Source organism: Cynocephalus volans, chromosome 8, assembly GCF_027409185.1.
Source record: "Cynocephalus volans isolate mCynVol1 chromosome 8, mCynVol1.pri, whole genome shotgun sequence".
NCBI classification, from domain to species: Eukaryota; Metazoa; Chordata; class Mammalia; order Dermoptera; family Cynocephalidae; genus Cynocephalus; species Cynocephalus volans.
The window spans coordinates 48644962-48665526 of NC_084467.1; positions in this window are offsets into that span (position 1 = coordinate 48644962).

The window sequence follows — 20565 nt, forward strand, 5'->3', positions numbered from 1 at the left end:
TCCTCTCCATTTCGAGTTTCCACTAGGCGCACTCTCTCTCTCTCTCTCTCTGTCATTTTTCCTATTGGCTACTTGGCTTCTCTAGTTTTACCCCAAATTGCTTACCCCAAGGATTTTACTCACATAGATTCCTCTACCAAACCTCTGACCCTAAACTGTAGCAGAGAGCTGTGTAACTGGACTCTTCACTGCTCTGAGCCTCAGTTTTCTCCTCCATAATATAGTGATGATGATGATACCTACATTGCTATGTTATTATAAGGCTTAAAAGAGATAAGATAGGAGGTATTCAATAAGCTTGTTAAAATATTTGTTGAGTGAATGAAAGAATCTGAATCATTTCATAAATTTCTTTTATGACCAAAGAAATTAAGTCAACATGAATCTGGCTTCAGGTATTAAACACAAATTAAATATTCATTTTTAGGATACATTTGTTTTAAATTTAACACATGGATTCATGAATAACACTATAAAGAACCCATTCTTTAAAATATTAATATAAATTTCTATGCACAAGGGAAAATAATTGAAGAATTTTATTTCCTCTGACAAAGGGGGAAAAGGGCTATTTAAAAATATTACTTTCTCCCCTTAAGACAGAGTGGAGGTAAGCCACAAGAAATCCAAGTTCACGTGAAAGGGCCATGATAAAAAATGCAGGTGCTGTGAAACATTTATATGGGCTGAGTGTAAGGCAGTATGTAGGCTTGAATTTGAAATGACATTTTGGCATAAAACAGATCTCCCACAGGCGGATTTGAAACTTTTAGAAAAGTCTTAAATGACATCTTTCAAAATGAACAATCATCAAATATGCCCAAGTCATTACCTCAAAGTACTTTGCTAATGAGACAGGCTGAAGAAATATCTAAAAATAATTGACCCTAGTTTTACAGCTGAAAGCTGTAAAAAAAAAAAAAAAAAAAAAAAAATCCAGGAAAAGCTATTGCAGGTTACGAACCTAGAATTAGGCATTGGCAACTGTTTAGCATATTAAATACAAACATTAGGACATGTCTCACTCAGCACGGAAAAATTGCCAATAGATTTTATTCACGAATTTCGAATTACAAATTACTTGTCATATCCTGTCCTGTAAATCTTATTCCACTTGTACAATGCTACAGTTTAAAAAAACATTCACCCAAATATCTAATGAGATGTTTGCCCCAATCCCTCATTAGATCCTTGCACAATCCTGTAAATTAAGCAAGGCAGGTTTTATTGTCCCCATTTTGTAGATAAAGACATTGAGGTCTAGAGAGGTTAATAACTTGCTCATGTTTATAGTTTTTTAAATGTGCCACACTGTCTTACTTAAACACTAAACACAGTATGGGGAGGATACTGTGTTAGTGTTTTTCAGGAAGGAAATCAAGACAGGAAGAGGGAAATTAATGTCTATTTGAGTAGATATGTGAAATTATTGGACACAATGTGGAGAATTGCTCATGGTATGTTAAAATAAAAAGCAGGATATAAATTGAATGTACCCAATAATAATAATCTCAATTTTAAAATATGCATCAAAAAAGACAGAAAGGAAATTTGCCAAAATATGCATTTATTTTTTACATCATTTCCCAATGTTCTGTCATAACCCTGTGTTATTTTTATAATGAAAAAGAATAATTGATTTATTCAACTTTTCTACCGAGCACCTCCTATATATGAGGCATTAATCTAGATACTGAAATGGGACAGATGAAGACAGTGAAATCCCTGCTGTTAAGCAGCATACTTTCTAGGGGTGAAATGGACAATAAATAGGAACGTCCATCAATCAGTCAATAAATAGTATTTCATATGGTCGTAAGTGCTATGGGGACTGTATGAATATAATAGAACAGATGCACACAGTGGGAATGGGGGTAAGGTGGGCATACCTGAGCATAAACCTGAAGGATGTGAAAGAGCACACTACACAAGATCTCAGAAAGAAGCATTCCTGGGCAGGAAACTGAGGATAACAGCCTGGGGCGGAGGTGCAGCCTCAATGACAGTGTCAGGAAGGGAGAGGGGTGTGGGGGGAGGGGGCAGTGGAAGTAGGTCATCAGGGTCAGATCCTGTTAGGCCTTGGGGGACTCTGTTTAAATGTGAGTACCATTTGAGTATTTTGAATATCTGTTGGGGGTAGGGGAATCATAATCTGATCTCCATGTTTTAAATACCCTTCTAGCTGCTGTGTAGAAAACAGCAGGAGAGCAATCAAGGCAACAAGCTAGGAGCCGATGGCAATTGTCCAAACTGTCCAGTCTAAGTACAAAAAGACAGTGGTTTGGTTAGTGCGGCAGATGTACCTCTCATCTAGAGATGTTGAGAAGTAACTGGATTCAGGATTGTTTTGTTTTGTTTTGTTTTGGCCTGAGTTCAAATGATGCAGCCCTTGACCAGGTGGGGAAGACTAAGGAGGGGCATGTTTGGGAGGATACTCAAGAGCTCTGTTCGGGACATGTTGACTTCGGTGGGGCCCTGGAGTAGGCAGACTAGAGCTTAGTGGGGAGGACAGAGCTGGAGACATGTATTGGAGAGTCAAAGGCACATAAATGACATTTAAAGCCATGATGCTGGCTAAGATCATTTAGGAAGAGAGTAATTGGAAAAGAGGGCTCAAAACTGGGAGTTTAATTCTAAGTTTTATTTGAGAATGAGAGCAAGAGACAGAGACAGAGAGAGGATATTGGTTCTGGGGGTTGATGTCCTACTCATATATGCAAAATGCCTGGGTGATGCTGTGAACAAGTTGCGTCACAAATTTTTAACATTTTCTGGAAAATCACCAGAAGAGTATAAGAAAAGGGGTATTTACTACTAGGGCAGAGAGACTAACCTTGGTATAAAGTCCTGGCTGACTCTTACAACTTCTGTCAACTTGAACACATTAAAAACTATAGGTAATTCTGTTTCTCAACTGTAAAACAGAGACAACAGCAGCCAACCCCCAAACCTACAGGCTTAGCAAAGCTCCTCTCCTTTGTACCACCGTGTGCACTGTGACTGTTCTTCCCACACTGTATTGGATTAAAATGTGCTGCTTCCAGGCCTGACTTCACTTCTAGGTAATAAAGTCCACGAGGACAACACCATTTTACATACCCTGGGTACCAAGCGTCTTAGCGAGAGGACGGACTAGTGCATGGGCTTGAGGAGTAGTTGAGAGCTTGCTCTTTGGAGTCAGACCTAGGATAGAACCTTTAACATTTTTACCAGCAGTAATAACTCTGGATGTATTACCTACCCTCTCTGATCCTCAGTTTCCTGATAGGTAAAATGGAAATTGACAGCTATGTCAGAAAGTTATTGGGATGAATAAATGAGATAATGTATGTAATGAGCTTAGCACAATGCTTGGCATCTGATAATGCAGAATAAGTTATTGGTATTTGTGATGATATCCATTCTCTCTCCTGCTCTGAACCCCCAGAGCATGATGTGATTAGAACCACAGAGTCAAATAGAACTGAATTCAGACCTTGCATTCTCTGTTCACCAGCTAACTTTGAACAACACGTGTGACTTTAAGCACCCTGAGCCTTAGTTCCCCTCTCTCTAAAAAGAGTATACTAACACCATACCCAGTGGCTTGTTGGTAGGGTAAATGTGAAAATGTGTTTAAGCACTTAGCACTGGTGTACAATAAGCACTCAATAAATCTTCACTGTTGTCATCATCACTGTGACATGCAAGAAAGCCCTTTGTGAACTGTACACTATTGTGCACCCATAAGAGATGTTTCAATTGTTATTCACGGGAAGATTCATTGCTGCCAAGGCATGAGGCTGCCCTTCACTGGAGCTTGCTGTGTTCCTCCTTTACAGTTTCTGTGATCACCATCTCCTCTAGAATTGGCCCTGGCTCACCCCCTCCAGGAAGCCTTACCTAATTAATTGTGCTTTGTCTATTCTTTTATTCTCCAAACACCTGATCCTTGGGAGTAAATTCAGATTTACAAAACAGATGAATTAGGGTTAATTAGTTGTAGCACCAGAGGATTCCTCAGGATTGCTTTAAATCATGTGCTCCCAAAGCACAGTTAAACCACATGCAATTCACAAACATTTGATTAACACTCAGGGGCTCTGGGATGTGATACTGCCCAAATTGAGGCCCACCTTTGGTTTGGTCTATTTTAGCACACATGTGTTAAACTTGCTTCCCTCCTTCTCAGAGTGGCTCTGCCTCTTCTAGCATTTACTATTAAATTCCCAAAGGAAAGGGCTCTGACTTTAATTTTCATTACCTCCAGGGAGGAAATACACCGGTGGGCTGTTCTAGGACCCAGAGGAGGGCAGGCTGCCAATCTACTCTTTGACAAGCAATGGTAGTTCATACCTGTTGTTCTGTCTGAATTGCCTCTCTGTGAAGGGAAGCATGAACTTCGTGGAAGGTAAGTAGGTTGTGTATGAAGAGTGGGGTCTTGAGGGGAATTTTACTCACAGAAAAAAGGGATTGCAAAACCAAAATGACGATAACAGTTTTAGAGATTTTTCTCTACTTAATTTGCTTCCTATGTTATTTCCCTGATGAGGTGACAGAAAACCCTTCAGTGGGATGAGCCCATTGTCTCAGCTTCAGGCACATCAGTAAAGGGGGAGGGGGAGGAGAGTGCCTCACTCCTCATGTGCTTGGCAGAGGAAGAGTCCAGGGGACAGATGATAAATCTTCATACAACAGTGTTGAACAAAAATATGACTGGCCACTTACAGGAAGGAAGATTAAAAAGGAGAAGACAGGGAACTCTGCACTCGGGTGTTCCATAAATGTCAGGGATAGGTCTTCAAGGAGGGACACAGAGGGCTGAACAGCCAGAAGACTAGAAGAAATCAAATACAGATTTCCTCAGGAGGGGCATGGAAGAACTCTCCAGAAGGGCAAGCTGCGTTATGGCCCAGATCAAGTCTAGACACCTACCTTTTAGGGACAATGGGACAGACCCAGACGTTGGAGGTGGAAAGACCATGGGTAGGTAGAGTGCAGATGCCTGGGTGGGTATCCATTGGACGCTCATGGTGAACCCTCACTAACTATCTCAAGCTTCAGGTGGCCCTCAGAGCATGGAGCAACCTTAACATCTGTATCCACCCTACAGGTTCAAGAAAGCCTGGTTTACACCCAGGCACCCCCTGGCCAGTAAAAATAGCTGTGAACTGCTGGAGTGGGGGGCATGGCCTCCTCCCCACCTCCAGACCTGCTGTTGCTCTGCACTGACCGCCATCTGGCTCCAGACCTTGCCCCTGTCTCAGGATGAAGATCTTCTCTAGTTCTGTCACTTGGCTTTTAGATTCGGTCTCTCTGGCACTCAGTTCCTGGCTAGCCACTCAAGGATTCAGGTTTGGCTGTATTTTCCCCGGCCAGCCCTACCCTCTGTGTAAACAATGGTCACAATCTGCTATAGAGACATATATACTTGTATACATATACACATACATGTCTTTAAAAAAAGAGATAGCAGCATATTCATTATTCTGCAACTTGTTTTTCCCCATTTTAACAATATATCATGAACATTTCTCTAGATTAATATATAATCAACATATTCTTTTAATGGCTGAGTATATTCCATGATATGGATTGCCATAATGTAGTTAACCCTTATGATACTGAGGAAAATTGATATTGTTTCTTTTCTTTTGCCATTACAAATAATATTGCAATGAGTATCATTATACACATATACTTACAAGCCAAATCTTTTATTGCTATTCAGTATACCAAGTTATCCCACTGGGTCCATAGGTGCATAGGTATAAAGAGGCTGACTTAAAATGAAATCACTGGATCAATTGCTATGCACATTATAAAAAATTTTATAGGTACTGCACTGCCAGGTAACAAGAAAGTAAAATTTGTAGCCAGACTCACTTGTCACTCAACTAGCTGTTGACTTTGGCCAAGTCTATTTATATTTCTGAGTTTCAGTTTTCTCATCTACAAAATGGAAATAATAATATCTATTTTGAAGTGTAAAGGTAATAAATATATGCCATTTGGCACAAATGAGAAGTTTAATAAGTTATATCTTTTTTATTATTCTGCTGTTATTAAAAGGCAAATCCTGAATTTACAATTAGCAGAAAAAGTAAAACCAAGGGCACATAGATGAAGACCCATGTACTAATCCCAGCTCTCCCATTATTTGATATCAATCTGGGCAAATTTTTTGAATCTCTGAGTCTCACAATTATTGAAAGTGGGCGTCAGAATTAGCTGCCTCTTAGTTCTTTTGCAGCTCCATGATTTCCATAATTGCTTATGTTATTTCTAGGGTATTATTGGGAAAAAGCTATCAGCCTTTTAGATATGCACAGATTATTTGTGCTGAGACAGAAGCAAGATTGCAAAATGAACAGACAAACAAACATCCCAGGCCAGGACCTTACATGGGTGAGAGACACAATTGGTTTCTAAAAAAAGCGCATCCCCCTTTCTAATCTCAGCTGTTGGCAGATCTTAGCTGTTGCACTGTATCCACTAGGTTCTTAAACTATCTCTCATTACAAAGAGGGCCATTAAAACCATCTCTATGGGGACTGGGGATAGAAAACAGATTGGTCTGTAAAGCTCTCTTCAAAAGATCCAGTCCCAACTCCCTGACCCTCCAGGCCAACTCCATCTCTCTCCACCATGCTCACAAAGCCTCCATTGACAATGACCCTGCAGTCAGTTCTGTGGTCCAATTACATGCATGTCTAACTTCAACGTTCAGCCCTTATGCCTAACTGACTGTTGTATCCCCAGAGTGTGTGACCCAGTGCCTATCTTTCACCTAGAAGAAGCCCAAGAACAGAATTGTTCAATTGCTTTCTTTATATACTGTAGGCAAACAGATGAAATACTATACTGTAAGCCTCCTCCCTTATTCAGAATATGTTTCTTGTAAATGCAGCTAAATTGAAGGTACAACTTACGAACTATTAGTGTGGGAGAAATTTTAGAGTGTATCTCGCCCAACTACTGTGGTCTGAATGTTTGTGCCCCCTCAACCTACTAAATTTAATTGAAATCTAATCCTCAATGTAATGGATTTAGGTGAAGGGGATTTGGGAGGTGATTAGGTCATGAGGGTGGAAACCTTATGAATGGTATTAGCGCCCATATAAAAGAGGCCCTAGAGAGCTGCCTTGCCCCTTCCACCATGTGAGGACACAGCAAGAAGGTGTCTATGAACCAGAAAATGGGACCTCACAAGACACTCAATCTGCTGGTGGTGTCTTGATCTTGAACGTCCCAGCCTCCAGAACTATAAGAAATAAATTTCTATTGTTTACAAGCCACCCAGTTTATGGCATTTTGTTATAGCAGCTCAAACAAACTAAGACATAACACTTTTATCTATTAATTTACTCACTTACTTGATTAACATTGCTTTGTTCTAGAATAAAGGGCTGGGTTTCAGCTAAGTTAAGTGATAATTTAAAGGTTGATTCATGGAAGATCCAAGATCAGGCCTTAGGGTCTCTCTTGATTCAGTGGTCACTTTATTGTTTACCTTGTTGCAGTGATAATTATAATTTATAGACCATAATTCTATATACCACAGTTTTCTATGATAACATTTTAATATATAGAAATGCTTGGGCTTCTTGAACTTTTTAGTTCTCTAGGATTTTTATGAAATTAGAAAAGAACTCAACCCGTAAATTTTCCATGTGATTGTTTTCTCTTAAACTTTCATGTTGCATAGCAGAACATTTGAGTGGAGAAGTCACCAAGTTCCTGATAGAAAATGTTATTCATTTAACAAAATGTCAAAGTCCATACTACTGCTGTTTGGATGGCGTCTAACCAGTGAGTTATGGAGTTTCAAAACAAGGCCAGCACTTTGAATTCTTTGCTCCTCCAATTCTCTGTATTATCTGAAATCTGATGCCATATCCAAGGTGGAGAGATGCTCTAGATGGAACTTGCCGAGTTTTAGAGTAACAGCTGTATAGATTTCTACTTAGTATATGTTGAGTATAACATACAGGTAGACACTTTTCAGAGCTGAGAAGCTTCCACACATTCACTTTAATAATTTGAAATGTCTCACCCTGTGAGAGAATACAAGCATACTACAACAGGAAAAAGAACACAGGCTTTGGATCCAGATGCTGGGTTTCTATTCTGTCACCTCATATCTCTGTGAATTAGTAACCCATCTATCCTCACTGAGCCTCAGTTACTTCCTGGGTAAAATAGGAATAACACTATCTTCCTTATAGAGTTGTTGGAGGACAATGAATGAAAAACATATGTAATGCCCATACATTGGTTGTTACATAGAAGGGGAAGGTGAAGTCAGGCCAAATGTGGATAAAATAAATTCAACAAGTAATAACAGCAGAGCTCAATGCAGCTACTGAGGAGGGTTCGCACTGGCACCAGTGGTGCACCACGATGAGAAATGTGGTCTGAGTGAGATCCTAGCTGGTCAATGCCAAGGGTTTTTGCCAGTAGAGGGAGAAAGAGTGGCCTCTGCAAAAGCAGAGGAGTGGCTTCCCACGCAGTATCACACGATCTGCATCCCTGGCTTCCAGGTAAGAGAGGAAAGGGAGCTCTTTGCAGTCCAGATTGGTCAAGGAAGACTTTCTGGGTAGGTGGGTCATGGGCTATAACTTAAGGGTTAAGTGAGATTCCATAGACAGAATGGGAATGGGGGGTGGGGGGTGGTAGCCCAGGAAGGGGCATCAGGCACAGCAAAAGCTCTGAGAATGTGACTGATATATTCTGCCCCTAGAGCAGAGAATGAGTGTTGGAAAGAGGAGCAGGAAGAAGAAACTGTAAAGTGTATTGATTCCAATGTGTGGGAGGCCTTGGTTGTCAAACTAAGGGATCTGTGTTTTCCCCAGTTAACAAAGAGAAGCTATGTAGATGATCTGCCAAAAAGTGGTTTTGGGGAAGAATAATCTGAATGTGGAGCCGGAGCTCTTCTCCATGTTCCACGCTGGCTGTGACTCCGCTATCACAGCACGTGTCACACTGCAGCCTGCCTCTCCAGGAGGTTGCTAGGCTCCCAATGCTGCCAGAGTGGGCATGCATTGAAGGACAGGGATCAAATTTTTTTAATTTTGGTAAAATATATATAACATAAATTTACCATTTTAACCATTTTAAAGCATACAGTTCAGAGACATTAAGTACACTCATATCTTTGTGCAGCCATCACCACAGTCCATCTCCAGCACTTCCTTTATCTCATCCAACTGAAACTCTGGACCCACTAAACATGAAGTCCCCATTCATCCTCCCAGCCCCTGGCTACCGCCATCCTCCTCTCTGTCTCTGTGAATTTTACTACTCTAGGTACCTCATATAAGTGAGATCATAATTATTTGTCTTTTGTGTGTGGCTTATTTCACTTAGCATAATGTCTTCAAGGTTAATTTATGTTGTAGCATGTGTCAGAATTTCTTTCTTTTGTAAGGCTAAATAGTATTCCATTGTATGTACATACCACATTTTTTTAAATTGAAAGATAATTTATATACCACAATTTGTTTATCCATTCATCCATTGATGGACACTTAGGTTGCTTCCACCTTTTTGCTATTGTGAATAAGGCTGCTATGAACATGGGTGTATGGGATAGAATTGTGTATCATGTTTTTCTGTACATTCCCAACACCAAGTACTGTTATGGGAAATACAGGAGATATTTAGTCAAAGTATTTAGTGGAAGGACAAATGAGAAGGAAGATGAAGGAAAGGAGGAAGAGAAGGAAGGAGAAAAGGAGGCAGGCAGGCAGGCTGACTATTTGCAGCTTAGGCAGGTACATGAGTGACTTTGCTTTCCCACAGAGGATGTCCACCACACTGGAAAAGCCAAACTTCACTTTAAATTTATTTATTTATTTAGTTTTTTAAATTACTTTTTTATTAAAACTTATTGACTCTACATATTTATGGGGTACAGAGTTATATTTCAGTACATGTATACGATGCGTGATGATCTAATCAGGGTATTAGCATATTCATCATTTCTTTGTGAGGTGAACATTTGATCTCCTCTCTTTTAGTCATTTCATAACATGCAGTATCATTGTTAATTACAGATTCCTAGGCTGGCTGTACACCCATAGAACTTATTTTTTCTATCTAGCTGTAATTTTGTATCCATTAACCAGACTCTCACTTTCTGCCCTCCCCCCCTCTTTTCCCATCTCTAGTATTTTAGTTGATCAATTAGTCAGTTAGTTTTAATTTTTCCATTGGCAGGAACCTGGTCCTGCTATCAGAGGCCTTGTGTGCATTTCTACCATTTTACTTAGGTAAGTCACAAACTCTGAACCTCAGCTTCCTTATCTATAAAATGGGATAAAAGTTTCTTCTTCCCAGGTTGTGTGTGTGTGTGTGTGTGTGTGTGTGTGTGTGTGTGTGTGTGTGTGTCTGGTGGGAGGATTAAATATCAGTATATTCTGTAGACCCTAAAGAACTATATGAACTATAAAGATTTCAATTCTCCAGAACTTTTGTTTCTTCTATGTTTCAATTATAATAAGTCAATTAAAATCCATAATGGAAAAAGAGACTGGAGACTTAAGGAGAGTTTCCTTTTAAATTCCATTTTTAAACCTAGAGGCGAGGAGTGTCAAATTGCTAAAATTTTTTTTTTACATTCTAATCACTTTCTGATTCTATTGAAGTTTTGGGTGTTCTATTTGGGATTGACATAGTCAGTGAAAATATTAAACCTTTATAGCACCAAAAAGTGCTAACATACAACAACTACAGTAATACTTCAGCCACAGGCGACATTTAAAGAATCTCCAGCTACATAATCACATTAACATTTAATGTGCCCAAGTTCAGCTAAAAGAAGCTTCTTCTCTTCCACATCTCCTTCCTCAAGCAAAAATGCCGATGGAACTGGAAAATCCCATTTGTGTCCTATGATGAGTCCCCACAGAAGAGAGAGTCCTTCAGACCCCATTTCCACACAGTCTGCTCCTCGAGGTAAACACAGCTTGTGCATGTGGGCAAATATCTTTCATCATTTTACATCCTTTATAGGTCAGCCAGTTTGAGTTAGAGACACAAGAGAGTTCCCAGAGAAATTCATTCCTGCCACTCACTCTGGTTTTCCATCTCAATATAATTAAGCTTGGCTAATTGTCTATCATGATTAAAATCATGCCAATAACAACCTTGTTCTTGAGTCTGGCTATGCTCCAAACTTGTTAATCGCTCTTGTTTTGGAGTAGGTCATTCCATACCTCGCTTCAGCTGTGAAATCCCTTATAAATAACATGCTTAGATAATAAGATCATCCTTGGGTGACCAGAAACCGTCAATGCAGATGACACAAGCTGTGGCTAATATATGGAATCGCAAGTGGAGTCATTCTCAACAGCCCGGAACACTGAGCTGAGTTAACACAGTGCCATTTCACTAGGGAAAAATGTGAAGTCCTAAATGTAGGTTCAAATCATCAATTGCACAGGGATAGGATGGCAGGAGTTCACAAAACCGGCCTGGAGTTTATAAAGTGGGCCTGAAGCTCACTGTGAGTTAATACAGCTTCTAAAAATATAAGATTTGCTGATTAATTAAAATTAAACATCTTACATAGCATACAAGGCATCAATTATAAGGGGTACTATTATTTTATGTGCTACTAGGAAAAAATATGCTGCCAATTAAAAGTTATGACAATACAATCACACACAGCATAATGACGGTAGATCATCAGCTGCATATACAATGGTGGTCCCATAAGATTATAGTGGCTGTACCATATAACCTGGGTGTGTAGCAGGCTATACCATCTAGGATTACGTAAACACACTCTATGATGTTTGCACACTTAGAATTTTTATTTTATACTTAGTGAGCAATCTCTTAGATGCTCTGTTTCCGTGCTTTTCTGAGTACAAATAAAATTTCATTGCAAATCTGAATCATAGTGCAATCTTTTGAAGATCCTTTAACTGTCAATCAAACTCAGTACATGTAGTAGCAGCAGTGTGCATAACTCAGAGTAAGCAGAGGTAATGACGGCTGACTGCCGGCCAGCAGCGATTAGGAGATGTCAGCACTTCTGGGATGCATCCTCATTCCCCAGATATTAAAACGTGGAATAAATATGCATGTTAGGGTTTATGAAATACAGTATAGGGCCCAAAGCAAGGGAGATGATAATCCTGCTTTCCTTAATGCCAGCCAGTCCATATCTTAAGTATGAATCTGAGCTCTGAGCACCATTTCTCGAGCAAGGCCCTTCCTGATTTATGCACAGCTTCCCCAGTTCTCACTGAATACTGCATATGGCTCTGCTCACATCAACTGTCATAATGCAGTTTCATTTTTGTCCCCCATGTTCACTTTTGAAACTGTACGGTCATTGAGGCCAAAGGAATTTCTTCGTTTCTGTCCATTTAGCAATTAGGGTGGGACCTGACACACGGTAGATGCTCAACAGACTAGTGAACAGATGTAAAAAAGAATGATTGTCATACCATGATAAACTCTGGGTTATATGATATTTCTCTCTTAAAAAGAATATGAAAAAATGTCATCATGGTATAGTTGATGTTCATTCAGTCTTACATACTGAGATATAAATATGGCTTTGTTGTCAGGTAAATTTCTTTTACATTAACAATGTCCCTGGGACTGGGATTTCAAATAGCTCCTCACCCCTCCCCCACACTCACATACAGATAGACCCTGTGTTCTAATGAGGAGGCTTCAAACCTTGTAGCCAAGCAGATTTCGATGCAAAACTAACTCTGCCACTTGACTACATGAGGGAACCTGAGATTTGCACTCTTTTGGTCTCAGTTGAATAGATTTATCTCCCGAGATTGCTGTGAGCACGAAATAACACATACATGGAACCTACAACAGTGCCTGGTATACTATAAATCCTCAATAAGTTTTAGCTACAGGTTTGTAAAGCACATTACAATTTACAAAGAGCTTTCACAGCCGTCATGTCTTTTGATTGGCATGCCAATCTGGAAAGGAGGCTTTTCTATTCCTATCATTCAAACACTAAAATATATGGGTACTTCAAAAAGTTCATGGAAAGATTTGTATTATCTTTTAATTCCACTTTTTCATGAACTTTTTGAAGTACCCTCAGAGACTCAGAAAGAAAAAATAGCTTGCACAAAATTACAGTGGCAGACTAAGACCTTTAATCCCAGTTCTTTTCATCAAATCACATTAATAAAAAAATGAATTTACTATTTGGAAAGAAATTAGAGACAATCTAGTTTCAAATTCTCATTTATCGTGTAAGGAAACTGAGGAACAGAGAGAGAAAGTGACTTACTTTCAGTACCACTTGGCTGCTGGTGGCAGAAATGGGATCACAGCCCAGAGATCTGGACTCTGAACAAAACACTTGTTTCAGAATGTTTCACCCAACAGTGTGTCCAGCTCCAGAGCGTCAATCTTCACGTGGTCCTAGGTGGTCTGCCCCCACCCTCCGCTTCAACTTCATCTTCTACTAGCCTGACTGCTCTCATTTCACACTGACCTTCAAGCCACTCCTCAAACATCCCAAGCTCATTCCCTATGTATTTGCCTTCACGCTGTCTGGAAAAGTCTTCTCTCCGTTCTTTCCATGTCTGCTTTCTCACTTAATTCAAATCTCTGCTCAAATGTTACCTCCTCAGAAAGATCTTCTCCATCCAAAATAGCCTTTTAGACCCTAAATAAAAGAACGTCAATTCCCTTGCTCTGTTATTTTTTTTTTACAGCACTTATTACTTCTCAATATTATATATTTATTTACTTGTTTGATTTTATGTGTCTTCCACTCAGATGGAGGTTTCATGAGGATAGTGACTGGGTTTGTTGTGTTCATCACTATATCACCACCAGAACAGTGCCTGGCACATGGTTAATTACTCAATGAGAACATTTGTTAAGTATCTGCCATGTTTTCAGCACTGGAATAAGCAATGAGAAAACCATAGTGAGCCAAAGTGACATTCCTCTCCACCCTCATGGAGTTTCTAGTCTAGCGATGGGCGCAGACATTGATCAAATAATTATAGAAGTATATGGTGCCATAAGAGCAAGCAATCAGAATTGGATTAGTTTTGAGATTCTGGGAAGATTCTCCTGAGAAAGTAACTTTCTGTGGACACATCTGATGGACAAGCAGGTGTAAACTAGCTAGAGAGTGGAAGATGAATGTCCCAGTAGAGGAAACACTAATATACGAGGGTGCTTCAAAAACTTAGTGGATTAAAACATAATATAAATCTTTCCATGAACTTTTTGAACTTTCTCTTGTGGGAAGAAGGGGTAAAGGCCAAGGGCAGGTATCAAATGGATGGGGAAGTGAGTAGAAGTCACACTGTGCAAGGCTTTTAAAGACATGTTAAAGATTTTGGCCTTTATCCTGTGTGCCTTGGGAAGCCATTGGTGGATTTTAACCAGGGAGGTGATACGGCCAGTTTTGTATTTTCATGTGATTACTTTGGTTGTCATATAGAGAACGAACTGGGGAATCAGAATGACCAGTCAGGAGGCTATTGCCATAGTCCCAGAGGGGAAGTGACAATGGCTTGTACAGGGGTGGAGATAGAGCAAGTGGAAAGACATGCATTGACGAAGGTGATCTCAGAATTTACAGGAATGGGTCAGGAATCAGATGAGGATTGGGGAAGAGGGTGTTCAAGAATAACTCTTGATTTTTTTTCTTAACTTGTGCAACTGGATGAAAAGTGGTGACAGAGAGACGGAGAATCCTGGAAGAGAATGAGAGATCATGAACTCTGTTTTGGACATGCCGAATTTGAGATGCTTGAGACATCTAAGTGCAGATTTGAAATATACAGCGAGGACTATGGATCTGAAGCTCAAAAAAGCTCTGCACTGGAGATATAATCTGGGCAGTTTTCAATGGTCCTCAAAGCTGCAGGTGTGGAAAGTCTGAGAAGGAAGTATATGAAGAGAAGAGGCCTATGGTGGGGCCTTAAGAAACCCTGTCATTTAATGGCCAGGTAGAAAAGGATGGACCTGAAAGGGCACAGAGGAATAGCCAGAGATGAATGAGCAAACCAGGAGATATGTGTTCCAGCAAGATGGAGGGAGGGGCATTTTTCATGGAGAAGGGAATGGTCAACAATGCCAAACATGGTAGAGTGGCCAAAGACGGTGGGCCTGCGACTGGCCCTTGTGTTTAAGGACAGCAAGATCACTTGATGACTGTAGTGAAGGCTGTCCAAGTGGAATGGTGCAACCAGAAACCAGATTAGAAGAGGCCAAGGGCAGAATAGTGAAAATTGTAATGGAGACAGCAATAAAAAACAGATCTTTTAAGACAGTTGTTCCATTAAGAGAGATAAAAAATCTTATAATATGGGGGATGTGGGGGTCTCGAGCTATTTGTTCATTGATTCAAGACTGCAGTGACTCAAGTATGTTTCGATGACGGTGGGAAGAAACAACCTTTCAAAGGACGTGTTTCAAAGCCTGTGTAAAGGAATTGGCCTTGGCAGAGGAATGGGATCACTCTCCATCAGAATAGAAGGGACAGGAGGCAGGAGGGGGCAGGTGCATTTAGGTTCATGCATTTAGGGGGAGGAAAGTACAGGGGTTCTCATTTCACAGATTGACTTTGCATGTAAAGCAGGAGGTGAATTCATTTGCTGAGAGTCAGAGATGAGGGAGGGCAGGAGGAGGTCAGGAAGGAATTAGGGGTTTGAGTAGAATGAAGAAAGCTGGACATTTTTATTGCAGAAGTTGAGACAATAAGTTGTACAGAGGAGCTGTGTGGGATGTGGGTGCTTTTGAGGTTGGCCGTTGTGCCACTGTGCCCCCTGAGGTGACCCTGCACCTCATAAACACCAAGTAAAAGTTTGGGTGGGTTGTTTTACTAAATTAATGTGATGAAAAAACAGGAAGGCAAGGGAGATTACAGATTTTGGCAAAAGTGTTACTGAAATAAAGCTTTTAGTCAACTTAGAGGCAATATGTTGAATAAAGAATGTATTTTTCATTGGGTTACTAGCTGAATGGAAGACATTTTCTCTTTCATTCATTCTTAATTCATGTACTTTTCCAGGTGAGATATTGGGAATTGTATGCTTACTTCTGCCAGTTTAGTTCATGTCCATTTGCTATAGTTCATTGTGGGCTGCTTTGAAGGAAGGAGTCATAACTAATTCATATATGCATTGCTTGTGCCTGGTTTGGTGTTTTTCACATTGCAAATGCCGGATAAATGGCAAAATGTGTGTGTGTGTGTGTGTGTGTGTGTGTGTGTGTGTGTGTGTGTGTGTGTATACATAAATCAACAAATGTGGAATATATTTAGACAGGGTAATTACCAGTAAGACATTTATCCATTCCATCTCTAACAGTAAAAATAATAATCACCACAATCCTTGATACTGATTTAGTTTGCTTCTCAAAATAGAACACAGTGAGCTGAAAGCCAGACTAAGTTCTGAATGAGCGATGTGGTCATTATTTTTTTAGTGCTCTTTTCTAAGGGGATGCTATTTCTCCCTCTTACAGAGGAATGAAAGAAAGAGGAATGAACCAAACTAGATCGCTTTAAAATTTTTCATTAGCATCCACACTGAATAAATTTCAATGGCAGGAGCCTTAACACAGCTTTCACTGTATCTGATGCACAGAAAACGAAGCCTGCCAATCTTGCAACATGTCTGGAGATGAAGAAGGTCAACATATCAGAAAATAAAATCAGTAGCAGAGATTTCAAAGAAATTCATCCCAAGAGTTCTTCTCAATGAATGCAGTGCAAGATTGAAGAATTCAATTACATGAAAAAGAGGACTTTTTTTTAATACCAAGCCCAGCTATTAGTTTTTTTGTCATTGCTAACATGAAGGCATATTGTTAGCCATCAGGAAATCTCAACAAATTCATACATTCAAATCACAAGGGATTTGTTTGGTGGATGGATCTGAAGTCTGGTCTGCCTCCAACTAACTCTTCACCCAAGATTTCATTTATGCCAAGGAGACCGTTATGCTTAATCAGACATAGAAAAATCCAATCATTGCCCCTGAGCTGCTTTATTCCATTAGGAAAAAAAAATTTGCCTTTAAATTCTAATGGAACATTGAAATTAACTTTTTTACTTGGGGTTGATCAGTTATATTTCCTCTGTCTTAGAAAGCAGAGATGGTGAGGGGACATCTAAGTACATTCTGAAAAGCATATGCCTTTGTATCTGGAGCCTTAGAATGCACCTTATCTTTTTACCTGTCAAATTAAATTCTAGGGATTGACTCAAAGGAAATAATGTTTTAGAGTACTCTAAAGCATAAAGGTTAACTTACAAAAACTTTCATTGTCACATATTGTATAATAATCCTTGTAATAGGCTAACAGCTACAAGTCCCTTACATCCTGGCATGTATGTCCCTTCCTAATATGACTTCGATACTCCTGCTATTTTCATCCCTTGATTTTAGACTGGTCTTGTGACTTGTTTTGACCAAAAGAATTCAGCAGAAGTGATGTTTTACTAGTTTTAGAGCCTCGACTTTAAGAAGCCTTGGAGCTTTCTTGGCCCTCTTGGAATGCTGTCCTGACGGTCTCCATGCATAAAAGCCAGCCCAGTGTATAGAGGAAGAAAGGAATCATGGAGAAAGAGGCACCCAGTGCTCAGTCAGCACCAGCCACCAGACATGTGAATGTGGCCATCTCCAGCCTTCCAACTCAGCTGATCTTCCAGCTGACAGCAACTGTTGGAGCGAACCCAGGTTAAATTAGTAGACCCCACCCAACCACCCTACCGAAGCATGAGAAATAATAAATAAATGTTGTTTTAAGCCACTTGAGTTTTGGATAATACATCACAAGGATTAAAGAGGTACACAGCAACAGACACACTTGATATACCAAAAGACTGGAAACAACCTGAACATCAAACAATAGTAGAATGGTTAAATAAATGATGCAATATTCACACAGTAGAATACAATTCGAATATTACAAATTATGTTTGGACAGAGTTTTGGGTGACATGAGAATATGTTTGTTTTCTAGTGCTTAGTGAAAGCAGTTTGGAAGATTTTATATAAAATAAGTTCTCATTAAATGGCAGAAAAAAATGACTGGGGAAAAGACATCAAAACTTTTCAAAGGCTACTTATGGTGGAATCAGTGACATCTTTTAACTTGTTCCCCTCTGAGTTAGTTATTTTTAATTGTATTTTAGCCTCCTACCTTCACAAAGCCAACAATCATAAATTATTTTTAAAACATTGGGGCCCCAAATGGAGGCAGAACTTTTGCTAGTGTGTTTAGGAAAGATTATTGCCTATATTTATACTGTTCTGCCTAACTTCCTACCCTCACAGCTCCTCTCCCTCTATAGTGCCCGTAGAGAACACAGGTCTTCAAATGAAAGAAACCCACTACGTAGGACAGTCACTTGTGATCAGGGCAAAACAGATGAAGAAGGGTCAATAAAGAGTATGTTGCAGGTTAGGTATATTCCAGTTCAATTTTTTCACTTCACCATCTCCAATATCAGTTTTATATTTATTTGTCTGTTTGTATATCTCTCCAATTACAATGTTAATTCCATGAGGTAGGAAATGTGTTTAAGTGGTTCCTGCTATATCCTGATCATACAGAATAATGTTTGCCATAGAATAGCACTTTAAATAAATAATTGTTAAAGGAATAAACAAGGTATTTGACTAAGGCCTAGCTTCACGTTTAACAAGTCTCTGTCTGATAAAAATGTAGCAGAGAGATTCTGGTTTTGGAGTCCCAACACCGGTTATGAGAGCTCTTTAATTTTGGGCAAATTCTTTTATTTCTTTGTGCCTTGGTTTCTTGATGTGAAGAGAGAGTGCTAAATTTTATCCTTTAAAGGTAGCTGAGAGATTAAGTGATATTCATGAGAAAGTAAACAATAAAACCTGGGACAATTTGAAACTAGTAATAACAGGTGGCACAGATCTATGTCAAGAGCTTTATGTACATTAACTCTAGGCCTTATAACAACCTCAAGAGATGGCTACTTCCATTTTCCCCACTTTACAAATGAGGAAACTAAGACTTGCAGAGACTCAGGCAAGATAACCCAGCTAAGCACGGGAGGCAGAATACAACTTTGGTTGGCTTAACTCCGAATCCCATATTCATTCTCCTCTAATAATAATTGCATTTGATTACTCTTGCATGTGAATGCTGCTATGGTTATAAGTGTATGTTAAGGTTCTTCCATCTTTGCTCCTTTTCTGGAAAACTCAGGTTACCAAGATTCACATCATGGGATGCCCTAGTCAAATTCGTGAACTCCTTGAAGCATTCTCTTTGAATCCCTTCTCTTTTTTTGCTCTGTGTCTCAGACTATACATTCTGGAAAGAAAAGGAATGCAAGAGCCTCATGGTTCTCAGTCTCCAGGTCCTGCCAAATTAATACACAGTAATTTCTTGAATTTTAACTGCCACTTCCCTGGCTTAGATGCCTAAAATCTCTGCCCTCGACCTTTGCTATTACTTTCTAACTAGTCTTTTTGCCTTGTGTCTCACACCTCCCATCTGTCGTCTGTACTGAGTCAAAATGATCTGCCTAAAACTCACATCTTCCCATGTCACTCCCTCTTTCACCACCAGTTACAAGTAGGTCCAAGACAGCTAGCAGAATGGGCACATGCTATAAGACTGAGTCCCTCATGTTTCTTGCCAACCCCAGCTCCATTCATTCCCTGCCTGGTAATATCCCAGGTACCATTCCCCTCGCTGGCAGGTGATTTCATTTCTTGGTGTATTTCCTCAAAGTCTTTCTTCCTCCTGGAATGCTACTGCACACATTCCACTCACAATGCCTTTTCATCTACCAGGATTCAGCTCAGGTGTCACCTCAGCCAGGAAGTCCTCACTAAGCCCATGATGGGTGTCTGTCTTTCCTGCTCTTAGTGCCCTCTGCTTGTCCATTTTTGTCTATGAAAGGGTGAGCCTCCTGGCTGGGGGATCCTGCCATAGTTGTCCATAAAACAAGAATGGTGACAGGGTCTACACTTCATAGGATTTTTTAAAGGTCAAATGAGTCAATGTAAAGTGCTTAAAATAGTGCACATAGTGTGAATACACACAAAAAGCTCTCAGTAAGTGTTCTGCACCATCTTAACATGTTCAGAAAACTGTAGCACACCTAGTACATAGGAAACATTAAAGTAAATATTTGCTTATTTTGAGACACCAAATTACTTATACTGTCAACATTATTTAAAAATTTCATAATGAATTCTTAGTGTCTTCATTGCATATCCTTAAAGTAAGGGGGGAAGTGATATTAAAAAGTACCGATTTCAGGAAAAGAAACCCAGACTCCCTAGAGAAATGGCTAATTCTAGGTCTGGGGCAGGCAATATACAAGACAAGCCTGAGGAACCTTATAGTTTCAGAAAGTAAGGAATTGCTAAAACAAAGCAACACACACACACACACACACAAACACACACTGCACTGATGGGGTATGTCAAAGGGACACAAAAGCCAGTTAAAGGAGCTTCCCAAGGTAAGTAACACAACAATTTGGGAACAAAATAAGTACAATAGTATTGAATTACAACACAAAGTATAAAATAAATATCCATGAATCCATACTGACATAAGTGATTGAATACA